This window comes from Elephantulus edwardii, unplaced genomic scaffold (genome assembly GCF_000299155.1).
Source record: "Elephantulus edwardii isolate Elephantulus edwardi_28Jun2011 unplaced genomic scaffold, EleEdw1.0 scaffold00021, whole genome shotgun sequence".
Lineage (NCBI taxonomy): Eukaryota > Metazoa > Chordata > Mammalia > Macroscelidea > Macroscelididae > Elephantulus > Elephantulus edwardii.
In genome coordinates this window covers 12408473-12421542 of record NW_006399771.1, presented here as the reverse complement: position 1 = coordinate 12421542, position 13070 = coordinate 12408473, and the positions used below count along the sequence as shown (strand labels likewise).

General features: G+C 38.5%; 1 pseudogene; it reads left to right on the top strand.

Annotated features, from left to right (window-relative positions):
• LOC102866409 overlaps positions 1 to 3065 on the top strand; it is a 22789-nt pseudogene extending 19724 nt beyond the window's left edge.
• Positions 3066 to 13070: the final 10005 nt, after the last annotated feature.

Here is a 13070-nt window from a genome sequence, read left to right as displayed (position 1 = left end):
CTCCTCAGTTTCAGCAAGCAGGGTTGTGTCATCTGCATAAAACAGGTTGTTGATGACTCTTCCACCAATCCTGATGCCACTTTCCTCTTCGTACAGCCCAGCATCTTGGATGATCTGTTCTGCATACAGATTAAAAAGGCATGGAGACAGAATACATCCGTGATGGACCCCTGTCTTGGTTTTGAACCAGGTAGTGTCTCCTTGCTCTGTTCTGACAACTGGGTGGGGTGGTGGTGGTTAATCATAGTGTCCTAAAATTTGATGGGTGGAGAGAGGGGCACAAAAAGGAAATGGGAAAGATCTGGTGTGAAAAACAATGTTTATGAACTTTTTAAGTAACCAGTATAAACAATTATTTTTTAAATAACAATTTAATTTTTTTAAAAAAAGAAAGCCAGTGATAGCTTTCTAAGATCAATGCTTCTGCAAACCTATTTGGTTGTGTTTGTTTGTTTGGTTGGTTGTTTGTTTTAATCACCTAATTTATTGTATTAACTCACTTCCTTCTTATCTATTAGAGTTGTTTTATTTTCTGATTTATCTCTGGTTAATTAAAAGGGAGCTCTGGTGGCCTAGTGATAAGTTGTGTTGCCAGTCCAAACTCAAGTGGTTCTAATCACCAACAGTGCAATAGAAGAAAAAACTGTGATCTTCACTTGTGCAAATTACAGCCTCTGAAATCCTTGTTGGGTGTGGGGCGCCGCTCTGTCTTTTTAAACTCTCCAGTATCTAACAATAACATCATTACCATTACACTGCGTTAATTAATCTTGAAAATACTATATGTGTCCACAATGCTTTAGTTTAAATGCTTTAAAAAAATTGATAGGTTAATGCTTATCACATAGATCAGGCTTAGATAGATTTTTTTAGGGTAAGAGAAAAAGTAAAAAAAAATACTATTAAATTTTGGGAGAAATGATCAACTCTGTAACAGAGTGTAATCACTCTCACTGATTTATACATACAGAACTCACTGGGAGGGGGAGGGAAAACTGAACTCTATAACCTAAGAATTTTGAGCTAATGTATCATGGTATTTAACTTTTCTACAAACTTTATGTATTATCTCATTTATTCCTCACAACAACCCTTCGAGGTAGGCACTATTATTGCCTTGGATGGATAAATCAGTACTTCATATTTGTTCATTCTGATTTGACTTCCTGTTGAGAATTTCCATCTCCGCGTTCAGATATACTGAATCTCCCCAGCCCCTGCCAGTGAGTCAGTCCTAACTTTGAGCAGCAACTCTCTAGAACAGAGTAGAAGTGCTCTGTAGGGTTTTACGAAGCTGTCAATCTTTACAGAAATCATTTGCTTACCTTTCTACAGGAAAGCAGCTAACGGTGGTTTTGAACCCATGACATTTTGGTGAGCAGTACAGTGCTTACGGCACTGTACCACCATGCCTCCTGATCTGCTGAATCAAGATCAACATTTTTAAAAGATTCCTAGGCAATTCTTATTGATCTTATAGATCCTTATATATACATCTTTATGTATATATAAAAGCCACTTGGGATCTTGGAAAAATGTAGATTCTGATTCAGAATAGCTATGGGCAACTTAGCTCAACACTGTGGAGTCAATTCTGACTTACTCAATTGGATTTCAAAGAGACTTTCCATAGGGAGCAGCTGGTGGATTAGAACCACTGATTTTTCATTAGCAGTAAATAGCATGGGAGAAGAAAAGCAAATTCTTAGCAGGGGTTAACCTGAAATGAATTGATTTACAAGCATGGTGTTAAACAGAAATTCAGAGGAGTAAATAGCCTGAGGTTGCATAACTTGAAAATAGTAAGTACACTCATTCCTCTGGCACCGTGAGCTTCACCACTCACTCTACCACCTTCTTCTCCAACCACCAGTCCCTGAACTCCATACCATCATCCAGCCACCTGGTCTGTCTAGACAGCAACATACCCATCATCTATCTATGCAGGCACTGGGGGCTTGGGTTCTCGGATCTCCATGTTATATTCCAGCAGCTCACAAGGTGACTTGGGTTGGGGACAAAGTGTGCGTGATGGCCCAGGGTCTGGCAGAAGTGGGGGGTATCCAGGGTGAGAAGGAGACAATGCAAAACCTGAACTACCATCTGGCCTCCTACCTTGAGAAGCTGAAGAGTCTGGAGACTGAAAATCGGAGACTGAAGAGCACATTCCAGGAATATCTGGAGAAGGGATCCAAGGACAGGGACTGGAGCCATTACTATGAGACTATAGAGGAGCGGCAGACTCAGATCTTTGCATGTTCTGTGAACAATGCCCACCTGGCCTTTGATGATTTCAGAGTCAAGTATGAGACTGATCTGGCCATGCTTCAGTCTGTGAAGAATAACATCCATGGATTACACAAGGTCACTGATAACACTAATATTACTCAGCTGCAAATGGAATCCGAGATTGATTCTCTCAAGGAGAACTGATTTTCATGAAGAAGAACCATGAGGAGGAAATAAAGGGTCATCAAGCCCAGATTACAAGCTCTAAGAGTTGAATGCTCTCAAATTGCAGGGCCTCAGCGAGATTATGGCAGACATACGGGCCCTGTATGACAAGCTGGTTAGGAAGAACCGAGAAGAGCTCCATAAGTACTAGTCCCAGCAGACTGAAGAGAGCACCACGGTGGTTTCTTCTCAGTCGCCTGAGGTAGCAGCTGCCGAGAATACGTTCAGAGCTGAGATGAACGTTCCAGACCTTGGACACTGACTTTGAGTCAGTAAGAAACCAGAAGGCCAGCTTGGAGAACAGCCTGCTGGAGGTGAAGACTTGTCATGCCATGCAGATTGAGCAGCACATTGGGGCCCTACTGCACCTGGAGTCAGAGCTGGCACAGACCTGGGCAGAGGGGCAATGACAGACTCAGGAGTACAAGGTGCTGCTGAACATTAAGGTCAAGCAGGAGGCTGAGGTCCACCGTTTGCTGGAAGATGGAGAAGACTTCAGACTGAATGATGCCCTGGACCGCAGCAACTCCATGCAAACCAACCGCAAGACCACCACCCACAGAGTCATAGATGGTGAAGAGACCAATGGCATCAAAGTTCTGAGGAACTGAGGCAACCAAACCAGAGTCCCACTTGAAGAATGGAAGGTAAAAAAAAAAAAATTGAAGTCACTGGAGGAAAAAATAGTAAGTACAGAGACCTTACTCGTAAACATTGCATTAAATACAAACATTGTTTTGCCATACAATAAAATAAAAATCCACACCCTAAAGATCTACACTCACTAAAAAGTGGCACAATGAATTATGGAGATGAGTATAGTTTTTATATAAAGTAAAATATTTTCAGAGACTGCTTTTAAAAACATGCACATAATCCTTTCCTTTCTTCAGTTTCCTGTGTTCCTTCCCACTTGCACTGTTATTCTGGTATTTGGCTGTTTAAAGACTAAAGAAGATGCCAATTATTGAGCAAATATCCTTGGCTAAGCACCATGCCAAAGCCTTTACATGTGTATATCATCAATTTTCACAATATATTATAATCATCTGCATTTAATAAACTAGAAAAAGATATAAAAGAGTTAAAATAATAACCTAGCCTACTTGATTTAGAGTGTGACACTTCACCACCAGGCTGCCATACTTAGGAAGCTGTCGCTATGAAGCAAATGCATTCGTGTCCTTCCTTAAGTTTCTGATCTCTTGAAGATAATGGAGAAATCCAAAAATACAGCTGCTACATTTAAACTTCTCTCTTTTCTTCTTCTCTCTATAAATACCTCTGTGAAAATAAATTCATGCTCAGGACCTAAATTAAACTAAAGTGGGCCTAAAGGAAATGAGGACAGGGGAGTAAAACAAAATTTACTTTCCAGTGGATTTTTATGAGTTCCTGTGCCTCTCAAAAAGAACTCTAGCTTTATTTCCTGCAGGTGGAAACTTTTAGTTTCTTAACTTAAAAGACTGAAATAGCCAAGAGAAGAGGGAGCTGAGTACATGGAAGGCAGCGTTCGGCAGATCCCTTGGTGTTTGGAACAAACTGAAAGCATTTGTCTTTTCATTACTATCTGCCTCGAGTAGGGTGAACACCTATTTTGGCTGGTAAAATAAAGGAAGAAAGGAGCAAGTTCAAGCGCGTGTTCCAGAACTCCAAGAGCAAAATAAGATTAGGAAAGCATGAAAACGTCAGCAAATTTGCACCTCCCAAACCCTGTGCTTCAGTTTGAGCTGCATTAAACGCACCAGCTGGGTTAACGGTTTATACATATCAATGTAGTTTTAATGTGATCAAGATTTCATCTTTAGCACACCTCTCAAAACTGCTTACTTCTCTCAGACGCTGTGATCTGCTAGGCTTTATAGAAAGTATTCTCACAGTGCCTATTAAATTTTGTGACACATTTTGTAACTGTTGCATGGCTATGAGAGTATTAGTTTTATAATGTATATCTTCACTGACTTCTAACTTCTGTTCATCATTAACTTGTAACAGTCTGTACTAGAGAAATCAAGGTGGAATTGTTAGAAATGAATCAAAGTCTATAGCAGCAGGATAGAAAGGGGGGGGAGATAATTTTCAGAAGAGAAGCTAATGAATGAAATTGTTTGCTTTAGAACCTTAATGGTACTTGAGTAGTGAAATTGAAAAGATACTGGGTTCAGAGAAAGCTTTGTTGTTCATTCTGATTCAGTTGGGCTATAGCTATTTGGCATGAGGAGCTATCAAAATGTTGGTTTCAAAAATATAGTTTTTAGACACTTGATGTATACTGATTCAGTTATGGCATGAATGATCAAGAATTTTATAGTGGGAAATAACTTAAGAGGTAGTCAAATATCCTCACTTTACAGATAAAAAAGTGGCAAAGTCATGGTTTTGTGGTAAAGCTGGAATTAAAGCAGGCTTCTTCTTATCAATACCAGAACTTTTTCCAATAAGTGGAAGATTTAACTAGGTTCTATAAAAGTTTTCATCCGCCAGTAAGTATCCTCTGTTGTAAGGGATAGAACAGAACCCTTAATAACTTAAACAGAAACAAAATTTATAGAATCATCATGACATTTTGTGAATTAAACACATAAAGAACTGGAGGCAGATTTGAATCATAACTATTTCAAACTTTTGATTACAATAAATTCTCATTCTTACAATGAGAATATTTTACAATGTGGAATACTTTTAATTAATGGTGACTCAATGCTTAAATTTCCTGAACGGTCTAGGCAAATAATTTTCTTTAGAGTGTACATACTTCATATTTTAACTCTACATCAGTTTATTGTGTGTTCCCATGTGTTCAGTATGTCAGAGATGATAAAGGTAGCACCAGATAAAACAAGGTACAGATATATTGTTCACGGGATCACTGTCAGTCTTATTGGCTCACAAACCCATGTGGTGGTGGTGTTGGTGTTGTTGTAATGTGCCGTCAAGTCACCTACGACTCATAGCGGCCCTATGTACAACAGCCCTAAAACCTGCTCTATCTTGCACCAATCTCCTTGTCTCTGACACAGCTACCCCCATTACCCAAGTCACTGAATCAATCCACCTCAAAGAGTCTTCCTCTCCTGCATTGTCCCTCCACCCTCCCAAGCATGACGTCACGTCCTTCTCCAAGGACTGGTCCCTCCTTGCAACATGTCCAAAGTATGTCAGATGAAGCTTCAGAATCCTTGCCTCCAAGGAGCAGCCTGATTTAACCCTCTCGTGGATGAATCGATTTGTTTTCTTAGCAGTTCATGGTATATTCAATAGTTTTCTCCAGCACCACAGCCCAAAGGCATACATTCTCCTTCTATAATTCCTAGTTATTGCGCAGCTCTCCGATGCATAGCAACTGATTACAAAGACAATGGCCTGTATCAGGTGCACCTTAGTCTCCAGACTGACAGCATTGCTCTTCAGTACTATGGAGAGGTCTCTAACAGCAGACTTTTCCAATACATTTTGTCTTTTCCTGGCTACTGGTGCCAAGAATACACACTGAAATTGATCCACAGAACTTTCAGAGCTATGGCCTTTCAGAAACAACCATTCCTGTATTCAGAATTTCTCTGTAAGCATTCAATTCACCAACCTTTTGGCTAGTAATTGAGCAAGAACTGCTAAGGGGTAATTAACATCCTTAAATTGCAAGTTTCTAAAATTTTTGTCACCAAATTGGTGCTATTAAAGATTTAACATTTTTTTAAACTAGCTGTGGTTTATTAAGTGAAACAGATTATTTAAATTTTCAATTCTTTCTAGGGTAATCAGTTTTCAAAGTTTGACATTTTCCCTCTCCTCGTTCTATTTTGTTATACTAGGGTTGACAGAGGTTTCTTTGATTCAACTATCTCTCAAAGTGGTTAAGATAAGCCTCTACTAATTCTTTATATTTTAATTTTCATGATGTCATAGTCTAGAAATCTTTAAAATCAGTCAGCTCTTATAATTCTATTTTAAAAATTAGTTTTGTTGTAATGCTTATGCAATAGTATGAAAAATAAATTTAAATAGAAGAGGTAGGCAGTGAGAGAATTCAACATTTAGGTTCATTTCGATGACGAGGAGTTCAAATGTCTTTTTTTTCCCCCCATTAGTTATGTCATCAGTTTCAGAGGTTAGGAAAATGGCATACCCTATGCGGCTATATTTCCCATGTTCATTTTCTCTATATAATGAAATGTGAAAATGGCAAGACAGTTTCAGTGAACCCTGTGGGATCAAGGGACTGTGTAAAACCTCATCACAACTAACCAGTAAAACCTTTTAATAAAAAAGAATATTTGCAGGATACAGCATAGTTGAATTTTGAACCAAGGCTGACAGACACAAAGCAAAGAGAAGTAGGGAAATTTAAAAAATGAGTTGTAATCTGATTTTGATTGACTCTAAATGGAGAAAGACACAAAGAAAATCATATCCTTAATGGTAAAGACTGCAGTCTGTATTTCCTAGAATTTTATTATCTGGTGTCTCAGTACAGATTGTAGGCTAATAAAACCATCCACTGATGACTAGCATAGTTGCTGATGAGGACAATATTTCTGAACCATAATACAGAAATAAGTCTAATGTTACAAAAAAAAAAATTAGCTGAGTTTTCATTTGTTCAATTTCCCTCCCTTCATCCATTGTAATTAACACTTTTATAAAGCTGCTACTATGAATACACACTGTTCACATAATATTATGCCATATAAATAGGTGATTAATTCAACACCCATATAATGACTTGAAATGCCAATTTGGTAAATGTGTCCCAGTTGATTATATTGGAAGCAATTTGATGTAATCAGCCCTCTGTGTGACTTATTTCCACCTGGCATATCGCTCTTTCCTTTATCCTGCATCAGGCAGTAGTGCCAAAATGAGCTATGATCCCAGCTGCTTTGGTATAGATGTCTCTACTTACGCAGTTGTAACTTGCACCTCAGATGCTGAGGAACACCTTAAATAATAAAATAGCAAAATATATTGTGTGGGGTCTTGATTTTTCAGTATAATACAATGCCAGATGATAAGGAAAAATTAGCAGAGATTAAATGGTTTTCTCTCTAGCAGAGTCTTTTTGACAGTGAGATGTATGTTACAATGCTGAGACTGAATAAGGCACAGCAGCTGAAAGAAAAGCATAAGTCACATATTACTACCATTTCTAATTCACTTTTACTGGCTACTGTTGTCCTATCCTTCAAATTCATCATTTCACTTTTAGTTTGACATCCTCATTTTTGTTGTTATATTTTTAGTTGCTATTATTGTTGCTAGGTGCCATTAAGTTGAGTACAACTCCTTATGACCCTATCAACAGTCGACCTGAAGCCTGTGCCCTCTTCATCATCTCTGACACACTGCAGCCCATTGCGGAAGTAACCATGTTCGTCCGTTTCCTGGGGGCTCTTCCTCTCTTCTCTGACCTTCCATATTTCCAAAGATGATGTCCTTTTCCAAAGAATAGCCTTTTATTCCTAGGACTGATGGGTCTGGTGGCCTAGGGGTAAGGAGTTGCACTGCCAGCCCAAAGGTGGATGGTTCAAATTTACCAGGTGTTCCATGGGAGAAAGATCAATTGTCTTCTCCTTCATGATTTATAGTCTCTGAAAACCCATTGGAGGGTTGGCTATGGTTTCAACTTCACAGCAGTGATTTGATTTGACACGAGTGTAAAAAGCTTACCACAAATCAGTGAAAGTTAAAGTTGCAAAAATAGGGAAGCATCTTTTTTCGAGAATTGTGATGTTGAAGAAGTATGAAAACAGAAAAAAAAATACCTTGACTCTCCTTCCCCTTCTCAGAACTCCTTCCAGTTGTCTATAAGCGCTGGTATCAACCTCCTCACTATCCTTGTAGCTAGTGGTGCTGAGATGAGTGGAAGTGGATCTTGGGGCCACACAGAATTAATTAGTACATCAAGCTTTGTACACTGTCTAGCATATAATATATGCTCTTGTTAGATGTCATCAATTCTACTATGAATCATAGTCACCCTGTGAACAAAAGTTTGGAACCTTGCCCTATTATGTACCCTCCTTAGAATCTCTGACATGCTGCAGCCTACTATTATAATCACAGTATCAGTCTATTTCATTGAGAGTCTTCCTCTCTTTCTCTGATCCTCCACTTTTCCTATTAAGGTGTCTTCTTTTAAGAGCTATCCTCTCCTGGCAACATGCCCAAAATATGTGAAACAAAGCTTCATCATCCCGGCTTCTAAGGAACATCCTTTCTGTACTTCTTCCAAGATAGATTTGTCTTAGGGTCAAACAAATCTGTCTTAGTTATAACATGTTTATTTGAAAAATACTAGATGTTAACAGTAATTATACAACATTCATTATATCCATGGATAAATTTCAATACATTACAATTAGGATTTTTTTAATGTAATATAGTTTTGTTATTCTGCCATTGATGTTTTTCCATAGAGATAACACACAAAAGATTTCTTTTCCCTTCTGATGTAATGTTTCACAGAGGGTACTTTAATTGTTCTAATTTCATGTCTTTCATTATGTTCCCTTTTTCCCTGATAAAAGATAAATACTACATAACCACAGAGTGCTCCTTGGAGGCAAAGATGAAGAAACTCCATGTCTTATCCTTTGGAGATGTTGCTAGGAGAGCATATTTCTTAGAAAGGGACATTAAGCTTGATATGGATAGAACTGGATCTTGGGGCCATGTGAAATTAGCACAGTAAGCATCTGTACGGTATGCAAAGATGGAGATCAGTGAAAAAGAGGAAGACTCTCAATGAGGTGGATTGGTACAGTGACTGCTCCAATGAGCTCAAGTGTGTCAAAGATGACAAGGATGGCACAGGAAAAGACAGGATTCAGATCTGTTGTTTATAAAGTTGCTATGAGTCATAGTCTACTCAATGGCATCTATCAACAATGTCCCCACAATGAGTCTGATCAGTCTAACAAATCTTTCTGGCAGTGTTTGTTTGTATGTGAAAGGTTATTCATTGACTGACTCTAAAGTGACGGCTTTATTCCTTATTTTGGGTTTTATCAGCTGTCACAAAAGGATGAAGATTTTGTAGAATGTTTAAAAAGGATAACTGTACAAGAGTAGTAATGAGCCTTATTAAAGATGCGAAACTTTAAATTACTGAGGTTTTGCTTAATATTTTTTTTTCTCCAGATAGTTTCAGGGAGCTCTAGAAAGTTACACAGATAATCAAAAGACAGCGCCTTCCTGGCAGTTAGTATCTACTAGTGGTTATAAGAGAAAAAGGTGGACTATCTCCTTCCATTTGATTACAGCGTTGGAGACACACTGAAGGGTCAACTATTAGTCCTTTCTGACCCAACAGCGATTAGTTTTTGAGAGTTTTATGAGAAAGTTGGTTCTCTTTGGTGATTAATAACCCTCTTTTCTATAATATTTATCCACATTAGTGTTTAATCTAGATTATTTTTTTTACATAACTTTCAGGTTTTCATGAAATAGATATGGCACCTGATTTACTAGAAAAAACAGACAATAGCACCCCCTACCATCACAGAGAAAACCTGTGTAATTGTGAGTAGCAATACTAAACTGATGAAGGCTTAAGCAATGAAAGAATTATATATCATGGGATGTCCGGAAACAATCTCTGATTTGGTTTCAGGATCTCAAAAGTGTCATCAAGAATCTGGGCTCTTTTCTCTGATTGTGGCATTTTCATCCTTAGCTTTGATGGAATGAGGTGGTTCAGGTTCACAAATTTAACACTTTCAGGAACATAAACTTATACACACAAGTGGCATCCACTTTCTAAACAACAATCCTCTGTAAACTCTATGAAAATCGAGAAACGTAAGTCATTGAAAGGCTTCAGGTCTTTTGTTAATAGGGTTACTATGGGTCATGCTCTAGTTGACGACAATCAACAACATCAGCAACCTTATATACAGCCAATGTATTTATTTCTCTTTGTGCCTCATTGGTTAACATTTTACCACATGCTCTACTATTTCTAGAAAAAGAGATTATCAGAAAAGAATGTGATTACTAGGATAACTGAGTCTGCTTATGACTGAACCTGTTAAGTTGAAGTCAATCAAAATGAGATTTTTAAACAGAGAGGGGACTGCAGGCATACAGAATTATCTCTCACAATTTTATGCTTTTATTTATATGCACACTTGGACCAGGAGGCCGTTGTTAGAACAGAGCAAGGGAACACTGCATGGTTCAAAGTTGGGAAGGGCATACACCAGGGATGCATCTTATCTCCATACCTTTTCAACTTATATGCAGAACAGATTATCCGGGAGGCTGGGCTCTATGGGGAGAAATGTGGGGTCAAGATTGGTGGATGATTTATCAACAATCTGCGTTATGTGGATGACACAACCCTGCTTGCTGAAACTGAGGAGGACCTGAAGCGCCTGCTGCAGAGTGTCAAGGACTGCAGCCTACAATATGCATTGAGGCTCAGTGTCAAGAAGACAAAGATTGTCACTACTGTACCAATTGGCAGCATCAGGATGGATGGTGAAGAGATTGAGATTGTACACAGCTTTAGTTTGCTTGGTTCCACAGTCAACACTCTTGGCACCAGTAGCCAGGAAATTAAAAGGCACATTGCCATGGGAAAGTCTGCTGTTAGGGACCTCTCCAAAGTACTGAAGAGCAGTGGTGTCTCTCTGGAGATTAAGGTGCATCTTATACAGGCCATGGTATTCGCAATCACTTGTTAATGCATCAGAGAGTTGGACAATGACCAAGGAGGATAGAAGGAGAATTGATGCCTTTGAGCTGTGGTGCTGGAGAAGAGTATTGAAAATACCATGGACTGCTAGGAAAACAAACAGATTCTTCCTGAAAAGGGTTAAACTGGGTGGCTCCTTGGAGGCAAGGATTCTAAGGCTCTGTTTAACATACTTTGGACATGTTGTGAGGAGAGACAGGTCCTTGGAGAAGGACATCATGCTTGGGAGGGTGGAGGGACGGCGCAGGAGGGGAAGGCCCTCTATGAGGTGGATTGATTCAGTGACTGGGATAATCGGGATGGGACTGTCAGAGACAGTGCGATTGGAACAGGACAGAGCAGGGTTTAGGGCTGTTGTACATAGGATCGCTGTGAGTCGCGACTCTACAGCACATAACAGCAACAATAACCATACACATGTGGCTTCCTCTCTTCACCCAAAGAAAACATACTGAAATTTAAAGGAAGCATTGAGAAAGGCACTCTGTACTATTCTAAAGTTATCTATTTGTAAAACTTAGTCTAGGGCCAGCTTTGAACATAATCATTTCACTCTAACCCATAAATAAAATTTAAGGAAATTTGTTGCGGTAAGTTTATTCCCACTCACAGCAAACCTTTAGGACAAAGGAGAACTTTCAAGAGGGTTTTCATGGCTTTAACCAACCAGGAAGCAGACAGTTAGAACCTTCTCCTGTGTAGCAACTGGTAGGCTCAAATGGCTGTCCTTTCATTAAGAGCTGTTTATCACCAGGGACCATTTATTTATCGATATAACTTCCTTAATTTTTATTTAATTTATATATATTTTAACCAATTAACAAAGGAAAATTGGGAAAAAAGTATGAAATAAGCGTGTAAAAAAGCACATAGTATGGGTAAAAAAGTTGTAATAATATAGCTTTGGACAGTATTCAAACAGAAGAATTTATGTGTATGTCTATTTTTTTAAGTATCAAAAATGTTTAATTTTTTTTCTGTTATTGCGCATTTTCTTCTCCCTCCCTTTTCCGTTCTCCTAGCCTTCTGCACAATGTACCCCTTGATCCAGATTGTTTTCATACATATAATGCCTAATGATATGTTTCTTTTGGACAGTTCTTTCCTTCATCTGGTCTAATGCAGTATTTATTATCCATTCACTCTTTTCCTATTCTCTCCCCAACTCCCCCATGTCTGTCCGATTTTATAACAGTGGTGTTACACAATATTTTTGTCCTTTTATGACTGAGGTATTTCATTTAGCAATATGTCCTCAAGGATCTTCCATGTTGTGTAACATTTTGCAAGTTCATTGTTTTTCAATGCTGTGTAATATTCCATTTTGTGAGAGTACCATATTTTTCCTATCCGTTCATTTGTTGATGGGTACTTGGGTTGCTTCCACCTCTTCAATATTATGAATAACTCATCAATAAATGTTGGTGTGCATATATCTGTATGAATCCTGACTCTAGTTTCTTTCTGCGTATATGCACAGTAGTGGAATTAATGGGTCAAATGATATTTCTTTTTTTTTTTCAAATGATATTTCTATTTCCAACTTTTTAAGAAAGTGCCAGACCACCTTCTATAGTGGCTGTTCCATTTAACATTCTCACCAGCAGTGAATAAGAACAATTCTACTACTAGGGATATACCCTAAAGAGACCATAACCAGCATCCAAGCAGATATATGCACACCCACAGTGTGTGTGTGTGTGTGTGTGTGTGTGTGTGTGTGTGTGTGTGTGTGTGTGTGTGAAAAAATTATATTTAGAATTAGCTCGCTGGATTCACATGACAATTTTGTTGGCAACATCCTTAGCATCATAGTCAGGAGCAAGTCGAACATAGGCCTTCTTCTCTCCATCAGGCCTAATCAAAGTGTTGACCTTGGTCACATCAGTGTCATGGAGCTTCTTTACAGCTTGTTTAA